The sequence below is a fragment of the Mus caroli genome, chromosome 2 (genome assembly GCF_900094665.2).
Source record: "Mus caroli chromosome 2, CAROLI_EIJ_v1.1, whole genome shotgun sequence".
NCBI lineage: Eukaryota > Metazoa > Chordata > Mammalia > Rodentia > Muridae > Mus > Mus caroli.
Window position 1 is genome coordinate 155127188 of NC_034571.1, and position 17895 is coordinate 155145082.

General features: G+C 47.9%; 1 protein-coding gene across 4 annotated transcripts in view; it reads left to right on the plus strand.

Moving 5' to 3' along the window:
* Positions 1-17895, plus strand: part of Tox2 (TOX high mobility group box family member 2) — a 120070-nt gene that overhangs the window by 92980 nt on the left and 9195 nt on the right. The gene's annotated exons all lie outside the window — the stretch shown is intronic.

Here is a 17895-nt window from a genome sequence, read left to right on the forward strand (position 1 = left end):
CATCTTTCCGAGTGTCTAAATCTCCATGACCAAAGACCTGGCAATTCCTCTGCCCCTGCTCATCCACCCCAACCCCTGCCCACCATGCCTGGCTACATGGCTCCCTTCCTATACCAATGTGTACCTGGCTGCTGCCTCTTTGCTAATCTGCCTTTGTTCTCAGCACTCTTCCACACTGTCCCTGCGCCTGCTCACACACCTCTCTCACCTCTTAGAGGGAAGCCAAATTTCGCTCTCTATACAAGACCTTGTCTGGCCACCCTTTCCAAAATCGCCTCCCACCCCCACCTCACACTTCTTGTCTTCCTGCCTGATCTTCTCCCATGGCATTTAGCACTGTTTGAAACACAACACACTTACAGGTGAGTTTTGTGTGGCTTCGGTCTTCCTCATGGGAATACAGGACCCTGAAAGCAAGAAGCAGGTCTCTCTCACTGACTGCCACAGTACCCAGCACAGGGGGCGCATGCCGTAGTACTTTATAACAAGTTCGAATGGTTAGCAGGCTAGAAGGCAGACATCTACTGTAGTCGTTGCCAGGTAACTAGTTATATAAGGTTGGTGGGGATGACCAGGAAAGCTGAAGTATCTAGGGATGTCTTCCTGTTCACCACACTATGTCTTCTGTACTGTTTGATTCTTACACAACCACCTGAGATTATCCCACTCTACAGGGAAGGCAACTGAGGGTTTGGGAAGCCACCTGGGGAGGCATCCAAGGTGTTGGTGGCTTGGGAGGCCCTAAAGCATGTGATGGGAGCAGGGGCCATGGGGATCAAGGAGAGAGAACACAAGTTCTGAAGGACTGCAGGTAACCTGTTGCCTGGCCTGGATGAGCACCATGTAACCTAGCAACATCTGGCCACTGACCGTTGGATGCTGGGAGCCAGTGGTGTGCTTCATCCACCTGCTGAGCCTTGCCCCACAGGCCAGCTCTCCCCAGAGAGCCTTTGCTACTTAATTTGTGGCCAATTAAGCAGCAGGAATCACCCCAGAACACGGAACCCACTCTGTGTCTTTAGGAGACTCGTTACCCTCCACAGCCCTGGGCCTCCCTCCACCCTCTTTAGGGGTGAAGCCACTGAGCCCCATCCCTGTAGCCCCAGAGAGAGGCTTTCAGGACTCCTGTCCCTCCTGCCTCCCCCACTCCCACACTTCAGGCGAAGCTTAGCCAGGCAGTACACTCCTCTTTCCTCGAGAGTTCATAAAAACACGCAAACATAAGCGAGGATACAAAATATTGAGCGGCAAGGCAGTAAAACACGGCACTGTTTGTTGTGTTGATTGAATATTCATGAGCTGACTGTTTAAATTACAGTTCACAACTGTTGCCGGGGCCTGATGAATAATTTAAACAAGGGTGGCCAAAGAGATTTCAACACTGCATTAGCAGACTGCTCGGGATCAGCCACAGAGAATTTATAATTAGCTCAGAATACCCAGTAATAAATTCTTTGGAAAGATGGTTTTAATTAGCGCGTGTGCTAATTTAGAATGTAGCGTGTTTGGTGTGAAGGTGGAGGGAATAGATGACTCTGGCCTTTCCCTGGGCTTCCCTATCATGTTAGGGTCTTACCTCTGCCAGGGAGCACTGAGTAGGGCAGAGACCACCCCCCCTGAGCCCACTACCAAGCTCTGAAGACCCACTCCTTGATTCTCTCCTGCTCTAGTATCCCACATCCTAGCTCAGACATCTCTGTCAGGGACTAGCAGGTGCAGCTGCCTTCAAACCGGCCGTCTGGCCCAGTATCCCCGGCTCCCGTTCATACTCATAGGTTAGCCAGTGGAACCTTTCTAAGGAAAGATCTGGTCCTATCTCTGCCCTTAATTGGGGGAGACCAGAGGCATGAAGTCAGAGGATACTGCTGGCTGATGTGGGGCAATGGCTAGGTACATGGGGTGAGTGGGGCATCACCGGCAGAGAGAGCCACATAGGGAGAAGCAAGTCAAGGGATCCAGTGATGTCCCCATTCATAGCTAAGCATGCATCCACTCAAATGAAGGTGTGGTGACACCTTTGACAAGGTCCTGAGAGGCATGACAGTGTGCCTGAGGGGGATCATGGGAGCCCAGGTTTAGGTAATAGAGTCAGGACCTTCCGGAGGCAAGAACATTTCTGCAGAGCCTTAAAGACTGAGGAGGAAGCTGGAGAGATGGCTCAGCAGTTAAGAGGACTGGCTGCTCTTCCAGTAGACTTGAGTTCAATCCCCAGCACCCACATGGTGGCTCACAACCATCTATAACTCTAGATCTAACGCCTTATTCTGAACCCTCTTCTGGCTTCTGTGAGCATTGCATGCATATGGTACAGACATGCAGACACAACTTAACCCATTTGCGCAACATAATAAAATAACTTTAAAAGATTTTTTTTCAGTTTTTTTTTTTTTGAGACAGGGTTTCTCTGGGTTGCCTTGGCATACCCGTAACTTGCTCTATAGACTAGGCTGGCCTTGAACTTAGAGATCCTCCTGCCTGTGCCTCCTGAGTATTGGGATTAAAGGTATAAAAACTCTCAAGTTTAGAAACATGTAAAAGCCTAGTGTAGACAGGTCATTTTTTTATTGTCTGCACCCACTAGCACCGCTCGTGGCCAAGGACAGCTGGTTCTTCTTCCTCAGATCATCCCTGTCTATCAAATCTGCCCCTAGTGCCTCTTGACCCCCACCTCTCATTTATTAAGCTGAGCACAGGAGGCCCTGATCCTTTCTTGGATCACATACCTCCCAGGATCCCCTGTCCTCAGTGACCTACCCCCTCTGACTCCTCCAACTTTATTCCCACTGTGACCCCAGAGAACAAGAGAGAGCTCGCAGTGCCTGTGCCTCTTGAAATATCTCTGAACATCAATCAACACACACACACACACACACACACACACACACACACACACACACACTCATACATCTTCTGTGATCACAGAAGTCCTGACGTGGTTGGTCACTGACCATTCGTTCAACAGTTCCCTCCCATTCTTCAAAGACTCAGAAAGATAAGTCACAAAGATTAATCAAAGCAAGACAGGTGACTTTGCTGGCTTCCTGTGGTGTAATGAGAAGAACTATACCTGCGGACAACGTTGTAACCACAGTCGAGGAGACAGGGTCAGGCCAGCCAACCCACACCAGCCCCTTTTGGTCTCAGTAGTAAGAAGAGCTGATGTAAGGCTCAGACTCACGGTATGAGCCTGGTCCAGCCTCGTACAGACTACATACAGGGAACGCTGAACCTCATATGCCTGGGTGAGGTGCCCTTGCCATCTGCCATGCCCAAGCATTGTGGCCCGGGTCCTGAAAGGGGCTGCCCAAGAATGGAAATGAAACCCCAGCTCAAAGAGTCAAGGTCACAGTGCCACCTCCTCACTTCCCTATAGTAGCTTAACTGAAAGTCTGTCAGCCTTTGTCACCTTCTAGAATCCCCAGACCAGCCTCCTGGACAGTGCTGGTGGTGGTCACATCCTTATTCCCATTTGCTTTGGCTTCTGTTTTCCCATGGCAGTAAAGCTGCCCTGGTTTGAGACCCTAGTAGCCTCTGGTTTGTCAAATCCATTGCTATGTGCCATCTTTTTCATGCCTGACTGAGAGGCTGGCCTCTCTCTTCTTCCAGAAACTTCCTTTTCTGCTCCTCTGTATGACATAACTTCTACTATCCTTTGTGCCACACACTCGTGCTCCCTTTGTATGTCTCATCTCTGTGTCTCTCCCTGCTGGCTCTCAGACCCACCCCTTCTAGCTGAATCTGGGAAAGTCAGCTCACCACTGTCACCTCCTCTTAGCAGCCAATCTGGTCTACCAGACAGTTGCAGTTCCTCAGGACTCAGGCGTGACATTTGGGGCTCACCAATCCTGCCCTGTTTGGCCCTCTAGTTCTTCCTTACCCCAAGCCTGCTCCCCCCTCCCACTGTCCACTACTCAGTGCAGGACCCTGCTGTTCTCCTAGTGTGGCTTGGGCACTCTACCTTACAGCCTATCTGTGTGTGTGAGCAGGGTGTGGAGTTAAGTCCATGAGGCAGGGGTCACTGTGCTTGTGACTCTAACTCCCTGATGGTTCCACACGGTGCCTGGTACAGATTGAATGATACGTGTAGACATGATGACTGTCCTATATGCAGCAGTGGGGGTGGAACAAACACTTGGGGTGACAGATATATGAAAATAGAGAAAACCAGGACTGTCCTCAGAGTACAGGCTTGGCTCTCACTGACCTTCACACCCTGTTAGGTGCTGGCCGGCAGTCAGGAATCAAAGCAAAGGTCTAAGCCAGGTGTAGTTATAAGAGGGCAACAGAAAAGCTAATAATAAATGTCCCACACACTGTTAGCAGGTGCTTTGGAGAGAAGACAACAGCAGCCTAAGAGGCTAGGAGTTTCTGTCCACTCTCCAGTGTGCACTGGGATCCAGGTTGCAGCACAATGTTGCTTGGCCAGGAAAAGCCTTCTGGGGAACTTGAGGCTTGAACCAGGTCCCTCAGTTATGAAGAAGGAAGCAGGGTGAGCACTCCTCCCCGTGCGGAAGAACACTGCTGACCGAGGCTCATTAACAGGCAATCCACACCCAGCGGGATTGACTTTGGAAGTGGCTGTTCTGTAGTCTGAGCGTTCCTGTTGCTTTAGCTTGTAGTCCAGTTATAACAACCAAAAATGTCCACAAATTACCCCCAGGGCACAAAAATGCACTCAATTCTACACTGGCCCAGAAGCAAGAGCCCACTTGAATATTCAAGGAACAGTAATGAAGGGGGTGTGGAATGAAACAGGGGTGGGGGATGAGTGGGAGGAGAGCAGTTAAGGAGGAAACCAGAGAGGTACCAGGCTTTGGGGTTTAAGGCTGTGGCGGGGGACTGTAGCTTAGGGAGGACTTTGGATCTTGGTTCCGATCAAGTAGAGAGCTAGCACAGGCTCTGTAAGGAGGCCCGAAACCGGAGATGGAAGTCAAGGGCCAGGCAGGCCCCCATTCCAACCTCAACAGAAACCTCCCATCCCCAGTGGAGCCTGCCAAGCAGCCCAGCTGCCTGTTTGCAAACCTTTCTTCAAAGACAAAAACAACCCTGAAGGGGACAAATGGCTTTCGATTCACAACCTCCCTGCTGGGCCTTCATATTCATAACAAGATGATCAGTCTAACTGGGAATGGGCTGTTGCTTTAAAGGATAAATTAGTGAGACTCTTAACTCAATAATTAAAACTATGATGGCGCTTGGCCTGCAGGGATAATGTACCATTATTATAGTCGTTTGTTTCAATTAAATGCTTGCTGGTTTTACAATAGCAGCTGGGCACCTGTGCACTGATGTAATAACTCTGAACAAGACATCTACATTTCAGGAGGAATTTGTCAGCCTGCAAAGGATCTCCTGCCAAGCATGAAAGTTTATTAGAAATACTTGCCAACGAGGCTTGCCAGCAAGGGGCAGGCACTGGGGGAGGCTTGCTATTGGCTCTCTCTTTTTCTGGCGCAAGGGCTGTGTGTGTGTGTGTGTGTTCGAAAAGGGGGGCTAATTTTCAAACATTTGGCTCCTTAAGACTAGATATTTCAGAGAGCAGAATGCACATGGGAAAGCTGATGTGGGTGACTTTAAGACTTTGTGACATCCCATAGTAGTGATTCCAAGGATGACAGACTAAAAGGCTGACCTATCCCAATATATCAACATCAAAGCATGCTGGGTATCTGTGGGTATGTCACTTACACAGCACAAGTGTCCTCAAAGATGTGGTTAAGCAAAGGAGACCTTGGCTGGCAGGGTCCTGTGGGCAGTCAGACCCTCCTGGAAAGAGACTCATCAAAGAGACTCGACCTTTAAGCCCCACTTGGCTTTATATAAGCACGCATGAAAAGGGATGTAGCCATGGGATGGGGCAGCCATCAACAAAGGCAGTTCCTAGAGATGATTATGAGCCAGCTGTAAGAAGACAGCATGCCCCGCAACAGGGAAACAGGTTCAAGGTTCCAAAGTAGCCTTCTCCACAAGCCAAAGCATTCCCTACCAGGACCACCCACGTTCTCTTTCCAAGAGAGGCTGAAGCTTGAGGTCAGAGCTAGACCCCAGCAATGGCCAGGGTAAGGCTCAGCTCAGGGAGGGTTCATAGCAGGTGTTTGCTCTGATGCTGGGCAGGAGGCTTACAGCTAAGGACACAGGCCTGGGAGCTACCCAGACCTCGGTGTGAATCTTAGCAGTAAATGACCTTGAACCATGACTGTCCGTTCTATGCCTGCATTGCCACATCTGTAAAGCACAGGATACAGCAGACTCTCCTTCCGGGACAGGGTGAGAATCCAGTGTCATCAGCAGGCTGCCACCTAGCGAGGAGGGACTGCCCAGTGAAGGGTACAAAGAGGTACCACTATTATTTTTATCAACAATGTTCAATTAATAAGGAGGTTGGTACTATATAGCCATGAGCTAAAGGCCCCAGGCCTTCTTATTGGCACACAGCCCCAGTCAGTCATTTGCCTGTTGTCTGTAGCTGCCTTTCTGCTCCACCAGCTCAGTTAGGCAGTTACAACAGATCCCACTTGGTTTCCCGAAGCCCAAAATATTTAATATCTGACCATTCACAGGAACTTGCCAGCTCCTGGTAAAAACCTATGCGATGACTCTTTGTGAAGCACCAGCTCTGGGCTGGGCTTCATACTATTATGTATCTCATGAGAGAAGTCTCCCTCCTGGCTACTCTCCCCAACTCCCAGAGCCTTGTTCAAACTCAACATGAGCACGTTCTTAGGAGAAGAAGAGGGAAACTTCTGGATGGGATACTTGTATAATTTGCTCTGTAGAACATTGCCTCTTTGGGATACTCAGAGCTCCCTGCCCCTAAGGACAGGCTCGGTGTCGCCCCATTTCCCTGGGGTTTATGTGGGCACCGTCAGAGGTTGCCAGGCAACCGACAGGTGGTGTTCTGACTCATCGCTTTCCTAGTGGTGGGAGTCTGACACAGTCACATGAGCACAGGCTCCACCACCCCAGGCTTCAATGGCTTCCGAGTAAGTTGTGAAGAGTACGTGTGTCCATCAGAGAGTTATTCACAAGCTCCCAACATAGCCCTTTGTGCATAGCTCCTGCACATAGATGGTGCACATACGCCCATACATGCACAGTGGGACCACAAACATAAGTGAGTGCTCGCTACTATAATGCTAAGCATGGCATAGCACTGATGGTGACCACTCTCTAGACAAAGGTGCTAATGCCTGTTGCTGCCAGAGACTATCAAGGGATTATAAAATAAAATGCTGGCCAATGGCTTCTAGCCCCATATTGGTTTCTGCTGTGGCTCAGAATTGAAGGAACTTTAGAACCCACTTGCACCCAGGAAAGGGCTTACGTGACAGAATTTAGCAGAGAGGAGTGTCTGTAGAGGGGGGAGTGGACAGCTCACTCCCTCGTTCTCCTCTGAGCGGAGGCAGGATGGGATTGGGTTCTGTGGATTGGCAGGAGCTGAGACGAGGTGTGATTTCTCACTGTCCCTAGTGGGGGTACTCTCAGCGCCTAGAACACTCCGCGGAGACTGCAGCGGGCATGTGTGAAAAGCTCCTGGCACTCTACAACCCTGAGAATCTATTAAGTCTAATTATGTTTGCGAGGCTACCACCTCCCTCTAGCTCCTCTGCCCGGGCCTGCAGGAGAAGGTGCAGGTGCGGCTGCTGGCTGGCCATCTGTTTGCTTGTGGGAGCAGAAGGGAACCTCATGCCATGGCTAGTAGCATCCCCTCAGCAAGGTTGTGCCGGCCAGGTCCTCACCCTGATGAAGGTTTCAGCACAGTGAGCCACCAAGAGCCCAGAGCAGCATCTGGGAGAGGGGCAGTGGAGGAGGGCTGGGGACTGCTTGGGACAATGAGTGGCGTTCAGGGAGATGCATGATAGAGGAAAGCTTTTATCTAGAGAGAAGCCCTCATGGCCCCAGGGAGTTCTGCATCAGTCTAACCACAGTGGGGTCTGCTGCTGGGCAGGCATGGGGATTGCTGGGCAGTTCCTATTTAGCCAGTGTCTACCTCTTTAAGTAAGGAAGCAGGTGCCAGTGTCCTCAACACTGAGAGACAAGGACATTGGCATGAGGGCTCAGGTCTGACCACTATAAAGCCTCTGGCACCAGACAGTCTCAAGCAGCAGGCCTCTAATTGGGGGCATCTTTTTCACTTTGGGGAGTTAGGACTGAGTTCATGAAGTGCCCAGAAAGTCTAGGATGCTTGGTGGCCATGCTCACATCGTATTGGTTTGTGGTCATATATTGTCCCTGTAGAAACTACATGCCCCTGACCAACTGTGAGGCCTTCAGGGGTCTCTTCCCTAATGCTTAGCACTGAAACCAGGCCCACTCAGAAGCCCTGAAAGGCCTGCTTGCCATTGTTTGCAGAGGAAGCCGTGGGCAAAGCAACAGTGATGTCAGTGGTGGGCCGGGATACCTGGTGGGCCCATGCCAAGGTGTTCCCCAAGAAATCACACTACGAGACAGGACAGGATATAAGGGAGGTTTAATTGGGGGAAAGAAGAGGTATGAGGACCTGGAGAAGAGGTAGAGGCAGACAGACAGGAGCAGAGCCGGGAGGGCAGAGGAGGGGAGACAGAGGAGGAGAGAAAGAGAAGGTGAGCCCAGACACCCACACCTGCCAGGTAAAGGTGACAGGTAATGGCGGCAGTCTCCGAGGCAGTGGAGACTTACTAACAAACTGTCCACGTGACAGGAAGTTCAGAATCAGGAGAAAGTGTGTTCAGGTAAGTAAGTGACAACTTGCATTTAAAAACCAGATCAGCTTCAGACTCTGAGACTGAACAGCACAGCAATGACCAATACGAAAAGGCCAACAGCCTGGGGTGGGGGGTGGGGGTAGAAGGGTGGGGGGGGGGGGGGGGGGGCGGGGTCCAAACTCCAAGCTCACCTCACCGGCAAGGACGAGAAAGAGCCTAAAGATTCAGTGCGTGTTTAATGGGAGGTTCAGAGATAATCAAGGCAACAGATAAATAGTGGTAGTGGTAGAAAGTGTCACTCGTGTGAAGAAGTAGAAAAATGCTCTGCTCGAAGGAATCTATGACGTATCAGTAACATTAAGAACCTTGCAAGCATGGGGATCTGATTTCCATCCCCAGAACCAATAGTTAAAATAAAAAAACAAAAAAAAAACAAAACCCAACAACTGGGTGTGGTAGTGCTGTGTGCTTACAATCCCAGTGTAGGCAGGCAGGTGAATCTTGGCCAACTTAACCTCCTATCTCTGTATACAGGATGGGCAGCATCTGATACAGGACCCCTAACGATGCCCTCTAGTCTCTAGACGTACCCCTCACATGCACATATACATGCATGCACGTGGAAATATACACGCAAGCAAATGTACGTACGCCAAGCTGTTACTTATTCTCAGATCATTAGATAATTTAGATCTATCTACCGGGAAGGTCATGAGGCAAATGAAAACTCGTTTGCATCTTCATTTTGAGGCAGGGTCTCACTATGTAGCCCTGTCTGGCTTGGAACTCTCTAGACGACAAGCCTGGCTTCAGACTCTGAGGTCACTCTGCTTCTGCTTCCCAGGTGCGAAGATTAAAGGCATGTGCCACCGTGCCCGGTGCAATGAACAGTTTTAAATCGAGAGTAAAGGCTAGGACCTGGCTTATCCATCTTAAAAGGGTGACTGGTGGGAAGGAGAAACATGTGAGAGATTTGGAACTCACCATGGAAGAACGGCCAACCGTGCTTGGAGTGTCCAGGCAAGGGATATTTGGGAAGGAAGAGATGGAGGGTGGTACCCATATCTGTAGCTTGTGCAGCAACAGAAATGATGATGCCATGTGCTGTTTTGGTAAAATTAGAACAAGATTTATGGAGAAATAAGGCTTCCCTTTCTATGGACCCAGCCTTATGTGTTTCTGGGAAAGGGGGTGCCAATCATGTGGCCGAACATAGAGTCTGGAGCTAGCCTGGAGATGGGGGCCAGTCTTTGGCATCATCTTCTGTGAAATCTCTCATGAGATGTAACACGGCCAATTAAGCCATGGAGATGCCAGCCACTTCTGCATCCCAGACTCGTCAGGACCCATCCTGCTTGAGTTGGGTGTTCTGCTTGGACAAGCCTCTGGAATCACCCTTCTGCATTAGCCCAGCTTTTGACAGGATAAATGCTGCCTGAGCCAGTGCGGCTCCCTCTCATCTCTCCCTTTCTCAGAAATCACCCCCACGATGTTGCCTTCATTCTCCCACGCGTAGCACGCCAGAGCAATGCTCCACGTTTTACACGTGGATTTGAAGGTACGGGGCTGCCCGCGTTGCCCGGTTGGAACCCTCTCCCGCTCCTTGCTCACTCTCGTTTATTCACCCACACTGCGGGGTGAGGCTCTCGTCATTCACTCTGACTCTGAGAAGAATTCCTTTATCTGAGGAGGCCATTTCCACTTTCCTCAACTTGGTGAGCCCAGAGCCGGGTGTGGTGGCGCATGCTTTTAATCCCAGCACTCGAGAGGCAGAGGCAGGCAGATTTCTGAGTTCGAGGCCAGCCTGCTCTACAAAGTGAGTTCCAGAACAGCCAGGGCTATACAGAGAAACCCTGTCTCGAAAAAAAAAAAAAAAGTTCCAGTTGTTCTGGAGTTTAAAATTCTTCATTGTACAATTTTCTAAAGGTAACACAGTGACTCTCATACAAGTATAACGTGCAAACATATTAAAACCACATTTAACTGGTTATTAATGAGGGAGCCAGTAAGGTATTACACTGAGTTCAGATTAGAATCTGAAAAATAGACATACACTTAAGCAATCAGGGAATGCGTAAATACATTAACTAAAAACAGAAAACTGGTTGATATCATAGAGCAATTGAATTTGATGATTAGAATTGTCTTTTCTATAGTGTAGGATCAATTATATCTATATACCAGGAAATTTAATTTGTGTCTTAATGGATAAGAACCAGTTGTTTTCCACCTGACACTCATCTACTGTTGATGTTAGAGTTTGGATCTTTAAAAAATCTTTCAAAGTCCCATTAACAGAAATATGAGTAGCAAAATGTGGTATGTTCATATAATGGAATATTATTCAATCTTAAAAGGGGAAAGAGATTCTGACTCATGCTACAAGGTGTATAAACCTTGAGGCCACTGTGCTAAGTGCAATATTACAGTAACAAAGGGAGACTTAGATGGCGTGATTCCCTTTATCCGAGGTGCTTAGATAGGGTTCAATCAACAAGGGATGGGGAAATGATTCTGTTGATAAGTTTTTGCTGCGCAGTCTTGAGGACTCGAGTTCAAATCCCCAGCCAGAAGTGGGTGTGTCTGTGAGTAGCCTCGACAGGCTAATCACCGAGGCTTGCTGTCGGTCTGCTGAGCTCCAGATGCAGTGAGAAACACCATCTCAAGGAAATGTGTGGAGAGCAAAAGAGCAGGGTGTCCAATGCCCTCCTCTGGCCTGGAGGCACAGCATCCCCATATGCATGTGTACATACATCCTGCACACACACATAGACCACATACAAAGAAAGGAGAATCATGGTTTCCAGGGACACGGGCAAGACAGGAGTGGGAAGCTATTATTTAATATAGGTAGAGGTAACGATACTTCTGGAGACGGATGGTAGTGATGAAAGATGAAGGCATGGTGTATGTATAGCACCGAGATGTATGTGTGCAGGTGAGTTGGCTCAGATGCTAAAGACACCCATACAGAAATCCTAGCAACCCGACCTTGAACCCCTGGACCCACACAAAGGTTGAAAAGAAGAACTGACCTCACAAAGCTGTCCTTTGATCCCCACATGCACAGTATGGTATATGCATGTACACACAGCCCACCTAAACACAACAATAAGAAAACTGCTACAAGAAAAAATTATTTATTTTACCACGATACAACCTTAAATGATTTCAAAAACATGACCAGTTGCAATAACTCCTTCCCCCCCACACACACACAATTTACAAAGTTGCAGAATTAGAATAGCCTAGTCAGATTTAGGGGGTACATTCCGATGGAATCAGATAACCTCAAAGGTCCAGAGGGCAATGCACAGCAGAACAGCAAAGGGACGTTCGTTTGTCTTTGTCAATGTCTTTCACAATTTTCCCTGCAGTGGGCGTGTCCTTGTGTGTGGGAGAGGTGAGAATTGCTAGGGTCCAGGAGGTGTGTACTGTGGCTGTGGCGTGTTGGGAGCCGGGAGCTCATTTACTGAGAACTGAAGGTCCTTGGTTTTGTTTTAGGTTTGGGTTTGTTTCTGAGAGAGTTTCTAGCGCAGGCTGCCCTTGAACTCTATATATGGCTGAGGAATGCCTTGAACTTCTGATCCTTCTGCCACTGCCTCCCGAGTGCTGGGGTAACAGACAAGCACACGAGATTCAGTTTATAAGGTGCTGGAGATTGAACCCAGGGCTTTGTGCCACATCCCATCCTTCCTAAGAGCTGAACTCGGCTGCTGTCCACACCCACTAGTCCATGCCCAAGTGGCCTGGCTGACTTATGGACGGTGTTCTGCCTCACCAGTGATAAGATATAGAATGTTTCCCACGTAGGGCATTTACAAGATGATGACGATGATGATGATGGTGGTGATGATAAATTTAAGTACCTTTAATATCAGCAAGATAATAATTCACAAAGTCAAGAATACAGGGTTGAAGAATTCCGCCACAAGTAGTTGAGAAGAAAGCTATAACATGCCTTAACAAGCTACAGCCAGTTTGCACTAGAGGAAATCATGCCAATTTCTCGTTTAAAACTTAAAAGCTAGGAATGGTAGTGCACACCTATAATTCAAGAGGCTGAGGAGGGAGGACAGAGAGTTTAAAGTCACCTGGACTGTATGGTAAGACCCTGCCTAAAAGAAGAACAAGCAAACAGAAATCCACAAAGAAGAAATGGCATGTACATATTGTAGGTAGACAGCAGGAGCTGCTTAGGGACTTAAAACTTGCCACACTTTAAGGAAGCTGGCTTGCTGAGCCTGTATGTCATGTTTGTGACTGATGTGATAACGCAGATCCCAATGTCTTGAGAAGAGGGTTGGGGACCAGCATTCACCCATACTCTGTTTGCATGATGAGCATCTGAAACCATGTGGGATGAGAACAAAACCGTATGGAAACCATGACAACGGCTGATAGAAAAGGATGGAAGGCAGAGACAGTTACCGGAGCCAAGATGCTTTCATGAATAAGGTGCAGCTGTCATGAAGACGGGGCATTCTGGGATGTCTAAGCACTGAGCGACTTCACATGGCGTACCTGAAGCAAACCCGTTCACGCCAAATGCCCCGAAGAACTGATGGAGAACTGACGGAGACACGGGGCAGATGGAGGGCTTTAGCTCAATTTTCTCTGTCTCACAGCTGATGTCAAAACAGTACATTCAATAGACACGGAGGTTTTTTTTTTTATATATAGCACAGTGAATATTATTTCAATTAGGTTTTTTCCAGTGCTAGGAATCGAACCCAGAGCCTCATGCATGCAGGGCAAGCACTCTACCCTGAGCTACTCTCGCAAGCCCAAGCCAACATTATTTTAGTTTTACATGAAATTTTTTTTTTTGCAAGATGTGTTTTCTGTCCTAAGTGAAGCCTTGACATGTCCCAAAAATGAAACTGGAGGATTCATGTTCCCCGACAGCAATAACAATAGGACACATTCCATTAAAACACTCTTCCCTGAGAGTAAAAGACAAAATCCAGTCTTCAGCTTTGAGGAACATGGCCAGAGCATAGCTGAGCTTTTCCTCAAGGAAAGCATCCCCTGTGGAGAGCAGAGCTGCTCAATCTGAACACACAAGGCTTTGTTTTGGGGGCAAGGATGGAGGGCAGCCAGCCCACTTACTGTAGAGTTTAACAGCTTCCTCTGCCAGTACCTCCAGGAGACAGGAGCATGCCCCCAGTGGTGAGATGGAAACTGTCTTTGTAGACACCCTCAGATGTTCCTTCCCTCCTGGTGAAGTGGCTCCCGTCTGAACCCTTGACCTAGATCTAGATGGTTCTATACCAAATAAGGCAAACACGAAATAAATTGCTTAATTTGAAAACGCTATATCAAAAATATCCCGTGACGAATGGAGTGACTGTTACGGGACAGGAGGTCAGGGCTCAGGAAGGATCAGGAAAGCTGCTGAATTGAATTTTTAATGAAGAACTGCTTCTTCCAATGCCCTTCTGATGCCCACAGGCACTGAACACACGTGGTGTACAGACATACATGAAGGTAGTATATCCATACACATAAAGTTCTACAAATCTCAAAATAATAACAGCAAACATAGGGGGTCTGGAGAGCTGACTCGGCAGATAAAAGGCCCTCCCCTTCAAAGGTTGACCTCTGACCTCTGTAGGTAAACATATGCACCTACATACACATATGTACATACATACAAAGATGTTTTTTTTAATCATGGCTTTATTGTGGAAAACAGATTTAATATTTTCCCACCATCTTCCTGGGCATTTAGTATATCTTTGTTTTCCCGCTTTTTTGTTGTTTTTGGTTTTTTTTTTTAAGAATGTTTGATTTTTTTTAATTGATATTTGAGTTGCTAAAGTGTTTCATAAGAGGTTGTTTAGTGAATTTTGGCTTAGGGTTAAGACAGGATTTCCAACCCCATCTGAGATGGCGCTAAGCAGACTTCTCTGCCAGTCTGAGCTCTGTACTGATGCCAAGCAGAGTTTCAGCATCAATGATTATGGAACTCAAAATATCGATCAACTCTGAGAAATGTTAAAGATGTTCTCCATCCCGCATACCAGAGTTTAGCCAAGATTTCATTCTTCATGCAAACGTAATTAAACACACCCACTTCATTAGCATGCGCGTTTGCCTGCGTCTTACTGTGTACCAAAGACTTGTTTTCCAATAACTTCCCCAAAGGTTTCTCAGCGGTAAGTGTTTGGTTTGCGCCCTTATTTTATTCTGCTGTATACCCCGAGCCACGAAAACGTTTCTTGGATGGTAAAAGGGTCACAAGTTTTAAAGCCCTGACTAGTGAAGCTCATCTGAGGTTAGAGAGCCAAAATGGAGACGGTTATCTGAAGAATACGACCGATGTCAGTCAGTAACCAGTACCTGCTGCGTCAACCAGATGCAGCCACAACCCAGAAAGTACATCTGGGAGGACTTTGCTACAGGTAAAGATCTGATGATATCTGGGTTCCAAAGAAAGCTTTAACAGAGTCTCAGAAGTACAAACGGCACCCAGTACAGACAGTCACCGTTTCTGTGACTCAAAATTCAAGATGAAGCAAAGAGAAGCAAAATTAGCCGCTTAGAAATCTCTGGAGTCCTCTTTAAAACTCTTTTTGTCAATGAAAAAAATTAAAGAATTTTAATTCTACCGGGCGTGGTGGCGCACGCCTTTAATTCCAGCACTCGGGAGGCAGAGGCAGGCGGATTTCTGAGTTCGAGGCCAGCCTGGTCTACAAAGTGAGTGCCAGGACAGCCAGGGCTACACAGAAAAACCCTGTCTCGAAAACCCCCCCAAAAAAAAAAAAAAGAATTTTAATTCTTTAAATACAAAAGAGATCAATAACAAAAGTCTTACAGAATATTCTCTGGGGCTGCAGAGATAGTTCCATGATAAGAGGACTTTTGTGCAGCTCCCAGCTCTCTCTCACATGGTGGCTCACGACCATCCACGACTCCAGTCCCAGGGAATCCGATGCCTTCTTCTAGCCTCTGAGGGCACCAGGCACACAAGTGGTACGCAGCTATGTGTGCAGGCAAAATACCCATACACATAAATTTAAAAATCAAAATTCTTACAAGGTAAACATCTATGAGAAACACCCGAGAAATGTTTAGCATTAAAATATTATTTTTAATTGTGGGGGAGTGTATGTGGAGGCACCCATGCATCATGAGTGGCGGGGGTCAGAGGTCAGCAGCAGAACCTCTTTTGCTCTCGTTTTTCTTTGTCCATTTGTGTGTGGGTGTGTGGGTGGGTGGGTGCTCGTGAGTGCACATGTGCAGGGGGGAGGGGGTAGTGTGCACACCTGTGCACACACTCACACGTTTATATGTATGTGGACACTTGTGTGTGAGTGTGCGTGTGCAAGTGTGAGTGTGCAGGTCTGAATTTGATGGCGGGAATTATCCTCCATCATTTTTCCGCTTTATTCATTGAGGGAAGGTCGCTGCTCAGTGGAGCTCGGAGCTCACAGATCTGGCTCATCTTGCCAGTCAGCTTGCTCTGAGGATCCCACCTCTCCCTTCAAGGCTGGAATTAGCACCACTCCCACCTGGCGTTTACAGGAACTCTTCACCCCTAAGCTTAACCACCAAGCCGGCTCCCTAGTCCTGACCCAGCTCTCAGTTTTAAGATAGAGTCTCTCACTGACCCTGAACCTTGCAGTTCTAGCCAAGACCTCAGGATTCAACTCTCTCCATTTCCTCCTTCCCTGAAACCCTCCCCTGATCTCCTGCCTCCCAGCCCCGATGCCAGGATGTGATGTGAGGATGAGCACCTAGGAGCCCCTTTTACATGCATGCTAGAAATCTGAACAGTGGTCCTACTAGGTGCCCCCTTTTACATGCCTACTAGGGATCCAAGCAGTGGTCCTACTAGGTGCCCCTTTTACATGCATGCTAGGGATCCAAACAGTGGTCCTACTAGGTGCCCCCTTTTACATGCATGCTAGAAATCTGAACAGTAGTCCTACTAGGTGTCCCCTCTTACATGTATGCTAGAAATCTAAACAGTGGTCCTACTAGGTGTCCCTTCTTACATGCATGCTAGGGATCCAAGCAGTAGTCCTAAGGCTCACACCTCATGAACTCTACCCAGTTAGCCATTTCCCCAGCCTCTAAACATTATTAACCATAAAACAAGGGAAATAAATTTTGAAATATAATTCAAAATTGAGGGAGAATCAACAGTAATCTTTACAAGCCAGGAGGGGGGGTTAACAAAGATGAAATGAGATATTAGATTGTCAGAGAACAGGGAAGAAGGGGTCATTTGGAGATCTCGTTCGTTTATGATAAGAGTCTCAGACTATTCTGGGGTTACAAGCATGTGCTGCCATGTCTAGCAAGGGCTGATTCTTCTAAAGAGAAGTTTAAAACCCCATAAAAGAAAAGGTCTATTTGCTGCTTACTGAAGAAAAGGCGGAGAACATACAGGCATTTGCCATTAGAAATTAGACAGAGCAAATAATAAATGCAGAGGAAATAAGATAATTCTAAGAATGTTCACAGGGGCCTCAATGAAGCGTGCATTTATACTGTTTGTCTGGGTCACGAGTACACACTGTTCTAATTCCATGTTCAGTGTGAGACTGCTCCTGTGTGGAAAATGGTTAGGTTTCTTGTATCCCAGAAATAACTACTACTACAGGGAAAGAGGAATGAAGTCAGTAAGAAATTTTCTGACATAGAGGGAAAACCTGCTAAATGACAGCCAAGACTTATTCATTCGCTGCACTGGACAGACATCAATGACATAAGGCTTACTCTATGCTTGAATAGATCTGGTCCTTAATCGTGGAAGGTGGTTTTACTACACAGGCTACAGATGTGGAAACTGAGGCCCACTGAGGGTCAGACTTGGCCAGAGTCAAGCACCTGGCAAGGGTCTGGGTTCCCAGCGTCTGTGTTCTTTGCCGTTCATTGTTGCACAGCACACAGGGCAGAGCTGTGTTCACCGTGGAGCTTGTATCATTGTATCATGAGATGATCCATTTGCAGCTGGACCAAGCTCCTGTATGGACGGCATGCTGACCACCACCCCCCCCACACCGCCCAGGGCAGATGCCAACGGAACAGCAAACTGCCAAGGAGCCCTAGGGGCTCTGCAGGTGCTCTGCATCATGCAGAGGTCAGGGGAGAATGGAACTCCACCTTGAAATTCCCCTATGGGGGTCCCAGTGGGAAGCCCAGCCCAGCATGGAAATGGCCACTTGCCACCTCTCACCCAGATGTCCCCTCCTGAGAG